Here is a 12,144-nt window from a genome sequence, read left to right as displayed (position 1 = left end):
CGCTTTGGAGCCGCCCTGTGACGTTGCCGCGGGTCATGTGCCGGGGGTGCCTTCACTTTGGTCACATGAGATGCGCCGCCTCCGGTATCATCAGCCAAAATTCTTTGCCCTCACTTTTGCCCAGCACCTATATGGCGGTCGTGGCGCTTGTGCGCATCCTCTGTGTACTGGGCGGGCGGGTCCTGTCACGTGATCCGCTTGTGACGTTGCTGGCGGCGCTCAGGCGCTTTCCTGTAGCGTTGCCGCGGCCCATGTGCCAGGGACGCTAACGCTGCAGTGACGGGGGATGCGCCGCCTTTAGTGCCATGATTGGCCTAAACTTTAGTGGGCAACACATAAAAAGCTGACAGCATAGCCATCCTATACCACTCCCTGAGGAAGCGACGTGCTGCGAAACGCGCGTTAAAAGGAGTGCGGGGTTGAGGCACAGGCACATCATGAGCACTGGTAAGGCCAGCCACATTTATAATGCACCTTAGTTTTTTTGTACTTTATAGATACTAATATATGGAGAAGCTATAGGTATTATACCTTGTATAGTCACTACTATTGCTATCAGCATCATGCACAGTGCACTTTGCTATACATCTTTCTCTATTTGATAGTGGTTCTTTGCCGTGTCTCATACATACCTGTTGAGCAAAAAAAGAAAGGACATAATATTACTATACTTTATATACACTGTTATCAGTGGTCCTTATATAGAAACTTTTATATGTGTATTTTTGTGCCTCCTCCGACTGTCTGTGTTATTGTTTGTTAGTGTCTTTATATTTAATAAAATATTATGTTTTATCATATCTTCTTTGTGTTATTGGTTAGATTTTCAAGTAGTTTGTTTTGGTTACATGTTCATGTGTCTACTTGAAACAAAAGAGAAAATTGGGTCGAAACTCTCTCCTTGGTTTTTTGGTAAAGTGATTTCCAAAAGGTTGATAGGAAGACGCACCTCTTGAGCAGTCCAGCGGCTCTGGGCCGTGAGGTGGAGAAACACTGCTCACAACCCTGGAGACTAGCGTCGGTGGTGATGACCTGCCAGCAGGGGGGGGGGTGTTTAGAAATGACCTCCCGCGCAGAATGTAGGTGGATAGTGTCCACCAATAGAGAGACTGCTTCACCTTGGAGGAGAGGCGAAGCGGGCAGTCCAGGGAAAGTGGGTTCCTGTCCCAGGCAGCCAGAAGGGTCAGCTGGAGGGGACGAGAGTGGAACTGAGCATAGGGAATCGCTTCCATGGAAGCGACCATTTTCCCCAGAACCCTCATGGCGAGGCGGAGAGGCAGAGGGTTCGGGCCCTTTAGCGCTCTGACATCCCGACGAAGAGAAAGGAACTTCTCCTTGGGGAGGAAGACCTGAGACCTGAGAGGTGTCGAATTCCATGCCCAGGAACTCCAGCCGTTGGGTTGGAATCAAGGAGGACTTCTGATAGTTGATTATCCAGCCGAGGCGAATAAGCGTGTCCAGAGTAAGCTGGAGGCTCTGGCTGCAATCCCGATGAGACGAACCCTTGATCAAGACGTCGTCGAGGTATGGGATTACAAGAATCCCCTTTGAACGCAGAATGGCATTTACCTTTGTAAAGACCCTGGGAGCAGACGCCAGACCGAAAGGGAGAGCCGTGAACTGGTAATAATGTTCTTGGATCGCGACCGGAGGAACCTCTGATGCTGTACGCAAATCGGGATGTGTAGGTATGCATCCCGAATGTCCACGGAACACAGAAATTCTTTCGGTTCTATGGACGCGATCACCGAGCGTAGTGATTCCATTCTGAAGTGTCGAATCCGGAGATGGCGGTTTAACCGCTTGAGATCCAAAATTGGACAGAGAGAGACGTCCTTTTTTGGAACCACGAACAGGTTTGAGTAAAAACCCGAAAACCGCTCGCGATAAGGAACCGGAACTACGACTCCTGAGGCGAGGGATGAAAGGGGGAAAAGGGCAAGGACTGGCCACCGATAGCGAGACATGAACACCCCAGGGTGACATGAGTCGAAGTCCTGCCCAGAGGATCCGAAAGGGTGCGATGTGGGTGATACCACACTGCTCTCTCGGTCGCTTACTGTGGGGAATCAGGGTGAGAGAACTGCACCCTGTAACCCCAAAAGAAGCATCTGAAATAAAAAAGGGAAAGGATTAATACACACACAAATCCTGAAAGAAAAACCCAGAGCGGATCTGGTGTTAGATCCAGGTCTGCCTCCTACAGACACTAAGAAAAACTGAGTTGCCTGGTGCCTGTCGGTGGGTGTATACTGCCGGGGAGGGGCTATTTCTTCTTTATTTGTATAGTATCAGCCTCCTAGCGACAGCAGCATATACCCATGGTTACCCGCGCCCCCCAATGAAGCGAGAAAGAAAAGGGGTGGTCCATATGGACAAGGACCAGTGGGGTCTGCACACCCAACAATCAGCTGTTATCAGCCACAAGGACATTGGTGTGCAGAGCAGTACAGCACAGCTCCGTCCGCCATTATCTAGTGTCTGCCACCAGGTATTGCAGCTCATCTCCTCTTATTTCAATATGGAGCAGCTACCAAATAGTAGGACGGAGCTGCGGTTGTCCTCGCTATACACATCGGGCCCCCTGCGGTGGTGATAACAGCAGATTGGCGAGGATACCATGTTATGGACCCCCACCAGTCTGATACGGATGACCTATTTGAAGGATAAGTCATCAACATCAAAGTAGTGAACAAGACCTTTAAGAGAATATATGCTCCATAATTATTTTAATGCGGAAAATACAAGTATTTACAGACATGTCAGGACAGGTCAGAGACCTCATTTATACAGGTGAAGAGGTTAATAATGTTATTTCTCCCTCACGCATCCCAATCAGCTGTGCAATGATTCCAATCTATGGTACCACCAGATTTTCTGTCCGAGTGCAATATGACAAAACATCAGATTGCAGTCGAACCAATGTTATTTTATGAGGCCGTGCACATGTCTGAGTTTGATCCGATTATATCTGATCGCATGCGGCCATGCATGTGAATGAGCATGGAAATCATCGGATTGCACTCAGATGAGATCCGAGTGCAGTCTGATTTCTGCGCACGGACACAATGGAGAATTTTTTTTCTCCATCTTCTCCTCATCTGAAAACACTATGCTGATCAGAGTGTCATTAGCATAAATGGCCCAATTCTCTCCGATTACAGAATCTCTGTCTGCCTGTCCTTGCCTTACAAGCTGATCGTGGAAAGCAGGTTCCTAATTATGATCTTGTATCAGTAGCCCTTTAGTGACTCCGCTGATATCGTGGCCTCTGTCACTTCTTTATGCTGCCTTGAGAATGAAAATCACAAACCTGGGGACAGAGTCCCTTTAATTTGCACAAAAATAAAACAAAACTGTCTTATGTCTTGTACCCCAATTTCTGTGTGTTTTTGGCAAGTTTTTCACAACACTCGACAAGGAGGCAGAGTCTATCAGGAAGTGGACAGCGAAGGGGGCACAGCCGAAATTTGTGGCATGAAACTGCACAACTTGATGTAACTTTCTGGAGCAAAGTAACCGATAGAAAGTGTAAACGTCTTTGCAGTCTATAAATGTGCCAAATTCATCGCCCAACATGTGTCACCATGATAAACTGGTGCAATTCAAGAAAAAAAATCCCTAAAAACCACCTGCGGAATTAAACACTTCCTCTTCATTTCTATTGGAAGATCCCATTGCTGGTCACATGTTCAGTCTTCGGGGGGATTTTTTCCCACCTCTCTATTTTACTTCTTTGAAATGCTCTAAACTGTCACTGTCCAATCACAAGGCGGCAAAAAACACTTAGGCTATGTGCACACGTTCAGGAATTCATGCAGAAAATTCCTGAGAATTCCGGACATTTTCTGCATGAAATCCGCAAGAAAACCGCGTGCGTTTTTGCCGCGATTTTGCCGCGTTTTTTCCGGACACTTCCCAATGCATTTTGGAGTGGGAAATCCGCAAAAAAAACGCAAAAAGATAGAGCATGTCCGGATTTTGTGCCTGATGCGTTTTTTTTGCGGAAAAAAACGCATCATGTGCACAAAACATGCGGAATTCATTCTAAATGATGGGATGCTTATTGTATGCGGGTTTTTTGCGGTTTTATAGCGTTTTTATCGGGAAAAACCGCGAAAAAACTGAAACGTGTGAACACAGCCTTAAAGGGACACTGTCACCTGAATTTGGAGGGAACAATCTTCAGCCATGGAGGCGGGGTTTTTGATTCACCCTTTCCTTACCCGCTGGCTGCAATATTGGATTGAAGTTCATTCTCTGTCCTCCGTAGTACACGCCTGCGCTGTGCAAGATTGCCTTGTGCAGGCATTTACTACGGAGGACAGAGAATGAACTTCAATCCAATATTGCAGCCAGCATGCAGCCAGCGGGTAAGGAAAGGGTGAATCAAAAACCCAAAAACCCCGCCTCCATGGCTGAAGATTGTTCCCTCCAAATTCAGGTGACAGTGTCCCTTTAAGGCTATTTTCACACTAGCGTTTTCTGCAATCCGTCACAATGCGTCGTTTTGCAGAAAAAACGCATCCTGCAAAAGTGCTTGCAGGATGCGTTTTTTCCCCATAGACTTGCATTGACGACGCATTTGCGACGGATTGCCACACGTCGCATCCGTCTAGCGACGGATGCGTCGTGCTTTTGCGGACCGTCGGGAGAAAAAACGCTACATGTAATGTTTTTTTCTCCTGACGGACCGCTTTTTCTGACCGCGCATGCGCGGCCGGAACTCCGCCCCCACCTCCCCGCACCTTACAATGGGGCAGCGGATGCGCCGGAAAAATGCATCCGCTGCCTCCGTTGTGCAATGCAGCAAACGCTAGCGTCGGAATCTCTCCCCGACGCATTGCGACGGGGAGATTCCGACGCTAGTGTGAAAGGAGCCTAAGGGGAAAAAAAAAATCTTCCAAAACTTTTCAAAAACTCTTTAGTGAACGCAAAACTCCCGAAAGGAGCAGATCATGACGTTGTTTCAACATGAAAAAATGTTTTTTGATTGCCTGAAAAAAAAATTCTGTCTGAACGCAGCCTAAGATAGCTGGGCAGCGCTGCTGACGTCTCCCTATAGGGGTCTGTGTGTCAGCACCGTGCCCCCCAAAGTGCACACTGCCGTGTGCGGCACAAATAGGCATATCCGCTACTCATTACAGGCGCACACCGCAGTAGAGGATCAGTGAATATTTGTGCTGCCAATTCCATTTTTTCCCGAAAAAATGAAACCAACAGGGGGGTCGGATGCGTCACACGCAATGGACGTAAGTGACTTATGGGGGTCATCATGGTGTCGGCCATTGTGAGAACAGCTCTGTCACATATGGATTCTGCACACGTGAACATACTAGATAAGTTATGGTTAGAAACAGCGCCCCCTTGTCTGTAGGCCGGGTCTGGTATGGCAGCTCAGTGCTATACCAGATGAAACAAGAGGTGCCGTTCCTACAAAATAAGCTCGCCCTTTAGAGTACGGGTCCACATGATGGGTACGCTGCAGCTTCCTGCCCAGATCGGTGGATGGGGATCAGACGGGTATGTGACACCTGCAAACTATGATCCTACAGGGTCGGTCCGCTGCGTCCCACAGCGAGCAGCGATGGCGCCGAGCCCGCATGTACCAGCTGGAGGCGCTATTGTCACGTGTCCTACACAACACCCACCCATCAGCCTCAGCGCCATCACTCACCTCCCAATGTGGGAGTCACGCAGGAAAGACCCTCGAAGGCAGTGTTCCCCAACTCCGGTCCTCAAGAGCCACCAACAGCTCATGTTTTCTGGATAATTTCATCACCTGCACAGAATCATTCCAGCACCTTGTTCAATGTGAAGGAAATCTTGAAAACACTCATGGTCTGAGACCCCTGCTCTAAGGGATCAGACCTGTCCTGACCGGAAGCTCCTGTTAGGGCTCCTTTCCGCTTGCGAGGAAAACGAACGAGTGCAATCTGATAAAAAAATTGGATTGCACTCAAACCAATGTTATTCAATAGGTGTCTTTTCATTTCTGGGAAAATATTCAGAAAAGTTCCCAGGCTCGAGTTCATATGAGGACATCCAGCAGAGGGCGCATCACCGCAACTCGAGGTAACTACAGGTCATTGACCTACATTCCATTCATTCACAGAATTTTACAGCCAGGAGAGCTGCATTAGCAGAGCTCCTGGGTGTAAAATGATTTAACCCCTTCAGATGGATTTACATCGTGGGACGTGACTGAACGACGGAAGGTATGAGATACTGTTGATTTTTTATTTTTCCTTTTTTACAGAGCGAGGGTCTTCAGGTGGATTACGAGTATAATAAAATATTAAAACACCCTGTGTATTTATTTCATTAAAATACTTTGTAATAATCTGTGTGTGTTTTATTAACCATTTCGTACTATTGGCTTAATAATGGATAGGTGTCATAATTGACGCCTCTCCATTATTAACCTGGCTTAATGTCACCTTACAATAGCAAGGTGGCATTAACCCTTCATTACCCCATATCCCACCCGGGAGTGGGAAGAGAGTGGCCAAGTGCCAGAATAGGCGCATCTTCCAGATGTGCCTTTTCTGGGGTGGCTGGGGGCAGATGTTTTTAGCCGGGGGGGGGGGCATTAACCATGGACCCTCTCAAGGCTATTAATATCTGCCCTCAGTCACTGGCTTTACCACTCTGGCGGAGAAAATTGCGCGGGAGCCCACGCCAATTTTTTCCAGGATTTAACCCTTTAACCCCTTCCCGACCTGTGACACAGCGTATGCGTCATGAAAGTCGGTGCCAATCCGACCTGTGACGCATATGCTGTGTCACAGAAAGATCGCGTCCCTGCAGATCGGGTGAAAGGGTTAACTCCAATTTCACCCGATCTGCAGGGACAGGGGGAGTGGTAGTTTAGCCCAGGGGGGGGGTGGCTTCACCCCCCCCCCGTGGCTACGATCGCTCTGATTGGCTGCTGAAAGTGAAACTGCCAATCAGAGCGATTTGTAATATTTCACCTAAAAAACTGGTGAAATATTACAATCCAGCCATGGCCGATGCTGCAATATCATCGGCCATGGCTGGAAACACTTATGTGCCCCCAGCCCCCCGATCTGTGGTCCGCTCCCCTCCGTCCTCCTGTCCGCTCCCCCCGTGCTCTAGTCAAACCCCCCCGCACAGCGATCCACCCCCACACAGCGATCCCCCCCCCGCACAGCGATCCACCCCCCTGCACAGCGATCCCCCACCCCGTGCTCCGATCCACCCCCCCCCCCCTTATACTTACCTGGCCTCCCGGGATCCGTCCGTCTTCTTTCCTGGGCGCCGCCATCTTCCAAAATGGCGGGCGCATGTGCAGTGCGCCCGCCGAATCTGCCGGCCGGCAGATTCGTTCCAGAGTGAGTTTTGATCACTGAGATATAACCTATCTCAGTGATCAAAATAAAAAAAATAGTAAATGCCCCCCCCCTTTGTCACCCCCATAGGTAGGGACAATAAAAAAAAATATTTTTTTTTTCCACTAAGGTTGGGGTAAGAACTAGGGTTAGGGGTAGGGTTAGGGCTAGGGTTAGGGCTAGGGGTAGGGGTAGGGTTAGGGCTAGGGTTAGGGTTAGAGCTAGGGTTAGGGCTAGGGTTAGGGTTTTGGTATGTGCACACGTATTCCGGTCCTCTGCGGATTTTTCCGCTACGGATTTGATAAATCCGCAGTGCTAAACCGCTGTGGATTTATCGCGGATTTACCGCGGTTTTTCTGCGCATTTCGCTGCGGTTTTACAACTGCAGTTTACTATTGGAGCAGTTGTAAAACCGCTGCGGAATCCGCAGAAAGAAGTGACATGCTGCGGAATGTAAACCGCTGCGTTTCCGTGCAGTTTTTCCGCAGCATGTGTACAGCAATTTTTGTTTCCCATAGGTTTACATTGAACTGTAAATTCATGGGAAACTGCTGCGGATCCGCAGCATTTTCCGCAGCGTGTGCACATAACTTTAGAATTAGGCTATGTGCACACGGTGCGGATTTGGTTGCGGATCCGCAGCGGATTGGCCGTTGCGGATCCGCAGCAGTGTTCCATCAGGTTTACACTACCATGTAAACCTATGGAAAACCAAATCCGCTGTGCCCATGGTGCGGAAAATACCATGCGGAAATGCTGCGTTGTATTTTCTGCAGCATGTCAATTCCGCAGCGTTTTACACCTGTTCCTCAATAGGAATCCACAGGTGAAATCCGCACAAAAAACACTGGAAATCCACGGTAAATCCGCAGGTAAAACGCAGTGCCCTTTACCCGCGGATTTTTCAAAAATGATGCTGAAAAATCTCACACGAATCCGCAACGCGGGCACATAGCCTTAGGGTTAGGGTTGGAATTAGGGTTGTGATTAGGGTTATGGCTACAGTTGGGATTAGGGTTAGGAGTGTGGGGGATTAGTGTTGGAGTTAGAATTGAGGGGTTTCCACTGTTTAGGCACATCAGGGGTCTCCAAACGCAACATGGCGCCACCATTGATTCCAGCCAATCTTGTATTCATAAAGTCAAATGGTGCTCCCTCACTTCCGAGCCCGATGTGTGCCCAAACAGTGGTTTACCCCCACATATGGGGTACCAGCATACTCAGTACAAACTGCGCAACAATTACTGGGGTCCAATTTCTCCTGTTACCCTTGTGAAAATAAAAAAATGCTTGCTAAAACATCATTTTTGAGGAAAAATTATTTTTTATTTTCACGGCTCTGCGTTGTAAACGTCTGTGAAGCACTTGGGGGTTCAAAGTGCTCACCACACATCTAGATAAGTTCCTTGCGGGGTCTAGTTTCTAAAATGGGGTCACTTGTGGGGGGTTTCTACTGTTTAGGCACACCAGGGGCTCTGCAAACGCAACGAGACGCCCGCAGACCATTCCATCAAAGTCTGCATTTCAAAAGTCACTACTTCCCTTCTGAGCCCCGACGTGTGCCCAAACAGTGGTTTACCCCCACATATGGGGTATCAGCGTACTCAGGACAAACTGGACTGCAACATTTGGGGTCCAATTTCTCCTATTACCCTTGGCAAAATAGGAAATTCCAGGCTAAAAAATCATTTTTGAGGAAAGAAAACTTATTTTTTATTTTCATGGCTCTGCGTTATAAACTTCTGTGAAGCACCTGGGGGTTTAAAGTGCTCAATATGTATCAAGTTAAGTTCCTTGGGGGGTCTAGTTTCCAAAATGGGGTCACTTGTGGGGGAGCTCCAATGTTTAGGCACACAGGGGCTCTCCAAACGCGACATGGTGTCCACTAACAATTGGAGCTAATTTTCCATTCAAAAAGTCAAATGGCGCGCCTTCCCTTCTGAGCCCTGCCGTGTGCCCAAACAGTGGTTTACCCCCACATATGAGGTATCGGCGTACTCGGGAGAAATTACCCAACAAATTTTATGATCCATTTTATCCTATTGCCCATGTGAAAATGAAAAAATTGAGGCAAAAATAATTTTTTTGTGAAAAAAAAGTACTTTTTCATTTTTACAGATCAATTTGTGAAGCACCTGAGGGTTTAAAGTGCTCACTATGCATCTAGATAAGTTCCTTGGGGGGTCTAGTTTCCAAAATGGGGTCACTTGTGGGGGAGCTCCAATTTTTAGGCACACGGGGGCTCTCCAAACGTGACATGGTGTCCGCTAAAGGGTAGAGCCAATTTTTCATTCAAAAAGTCAAATGGCGCTCCTTCCCTTCCAAGCCCTGCCGTGCGCCCAAACAGTGGTTTACCCCCACATATGAGGTATCAGCGTACTCAGGACAAATTGGACAACAACTTTCGTTGTTCAGTTTCTCCTTTTACCATTAGGAAAATAAAAAAAATTGTTGCTAAAAGATAATTTTTGTGACTAAAAAGTTAAATGTTCATTTTTTCCTTCCATGTTGCTTCTGCTGCTGTGAAGTACCTGAAGGGTTAATAAACTTCTTGAATGTGGTGTTGTGCACCTTGAGGGGTGCAGATTTTAGAATGGTGTCACTTTTGGGTATTTTTAGCCATATAGACCCCTCAAACTGACTTCAAATGTGAGGTGGTCCCTAAAAAAAATGGTTTTGTAAATTTCGTTGTAAAAATGAGAAATCGCTGGTCAAATTTTAACCCTTATAACTTCCTAGCAAAAAAAAATTTTGTTTCCAAAATTGTTCTGATGTAAAGTAAACATGTGGGAAATGTTATTTATTAACTATTTTGTGTCACATAACTCTCTGGTTTAACAGAATAAAAATTCAAAATGTGAAAATTGCGAAATTTTCAAAATTTTCGCCAAATTTCCGTTTTTATCACAAATAAATGCAGAATTTATTGACCTAAATTTACCACTAACATGAAGCCCAATATGTCACGAAAAAACAATCTCAGAACCGCTAGGATCCATTGAAGCGTTCCTGAGTTATTACCTCATAAAGGGACACTGGTCAGAATTGCAAAAAACGGCAAGGTCTTTAAGGTCAAAATAGGCTGGGTCATGAAGGGGTTAATTTAATAGCTAGAAACACCAAATTTGACAGAAAGACACTTCTTACATTACTAAAGAGGAATATGTAATAAAATACGGGATATGAGATGGTTTACTGTATGTAAACCATGTCTCACATCCTGTTGGGTTTAGGAAGGAGATAGCAAAAGCCGGCAATTGAATTACCGGCTTTTCCTATCTAGCGTTGCATTAAAAATAAATATATATATATATATATATATATATATATCCCTGACATATATATATATACATACATGTATATATACCTATTCTATGTGTATATATCTATTCTATTCTAACCTGTCAGTGTGATTTTACTGTACACCGCGCAGAATTGCCGGCTTTTCAAAGGACACCGATGCGTTAAAATCGGACAGCAATACGGATGTCATACGGATATTGCGATAAAAAAAATAGCATGACAAGTGCATGATTTTCCTCGGTCCGTAAATCGGACCGTTTTTTTTCTCTCAAGTGGAAAAGAGGCCTTAAAGGGGAACTCCACCTATAATTCACAGACACGACATTCAGAAGCCGGAGTCATCAGGACCAAACTCCCCACAGAAGAGCAGACACTCTCATCTCACCAGTCTGCAGAAAGGGTTAACGCTCCCCGGTGCGCCGTCATCTCCCCCAGTTACCGCCCTCCGTCCATCTCACCGTCACCCATCATGGCGGTCAGACAATACGGCCGGGCCCCTCCTGAGCACCGCTCACACCCCGTGCCCCCGCACTCACCCTGCGCCTTGTTACCCGGGTGTTCCTCCGATGCGGGCGGCCGCGGCCTGCTCCCCAGATCCCAGCACCCGGAACCTCTGCCGAGTTCCCATTGATCTCGCGAGACTTCCACGAGATTATCGTAGTGATTCGGGGAACAGAACGCGAGAGCACAAGCAGGCCTCTCTCGTAACGATGGCAACTGTGACGGTAACGCCGGGGAGCGCCGCTAGGTGGCAGCAGTTCCCTTCTTTCACCTTCCATTTAACTCAGGAAGTGAAAAAAGTGCACTGCAAGCAGAACAATTGTTACCCATTGCAACCGTGCTGTTACCCATAGCAACTGACCACAGACACTTCCCTGTTAACGTTTTTCAGTAAAAACAGTGTAATCTGCATCTAAAAATACTGTAACCCCCCCCCCCCTGCCAGACACCTGATTGGTCAATAAGAGCCATCATGTTTCATGCGATAATTGATAATAGATCTCCATGGTTATTCTAGGATAGGTGATGTAGGTGTTGTATGATCTGCACAGGTCCATAGTTGACAACTTTATGCAAGCCGTGCCCAAAATTGGGTGCTCATTAGTGATGGGAGTGATGGGAGAACGTGCTCGGATAACGTCTCACCTGAGGATCTGGGAGTGCTCGTATATTATGTTCGAGTCCCTGCGGCTGCATGATTTGATGTTAGATACAACACATGTGGGGATTCCCTAACAAACAGATAATCCATATCCAATCCCTTTCCACCTCCTGCCGATTTCAACTCAAAACTATTTCACGAATCCGTACATTCCTCAACCTAGAATCTGCAAAAACCCTAGTCCATGCCCTCATCATCTCCTGCCTAGACTACTGTAACCTCCTGCTCTGTGGCCTCCCCTCTAACACTCTCACACCCCATCTATCCTAAACTCTGCTGCCCGACTAATCCACCTGTCCCCCCACTATTCCCCGGCCTCTCCCCTCT

At 47.1% G+C, this 12,144-nt stretch overlaps 1 protein-coding gene across 1 annotated transcript in view; it reads right to left on the bottom strand.

The window, feature by feature from the left end:
• The window catches only part of MED1 (mediator complex subunit 1), a 64,893-nt gene extending 53,584 nt beyond the window's left edge, over positions 1-11,309 (bottom strand). The window contains exon 1 of the mRNA XM_069751668.1: positions 11,192-11,309. The gene's annotated coding sequence lies outside the window, so the exon portion shown is untranslated. The remainder of the gene's footprint in view (positions 1-11,191) is intronic.
• Positions 11,310-12,144: the final 835 nt, after the last annotated feature.

This window comes from Ranitomeya imitator, chromosome 2 (assembly GCF_032444005.1).
Source record: "Ranitomeya imitator isolate aRanImi1 chromosome 2, aRanImi1.pri, whole genome shotgun sequence".
NCBI lineage: Eukaryota > Metazoa > Chordata > Amphibia > Anura > Dendrobatidae > Ranitomeya > Ranitomeya imitator.
The sequence above is the reverse complement of the archived record's forward strand: the minus strand, read 5'-3'. Positions and strand labels throughout refer to the sequence as shown.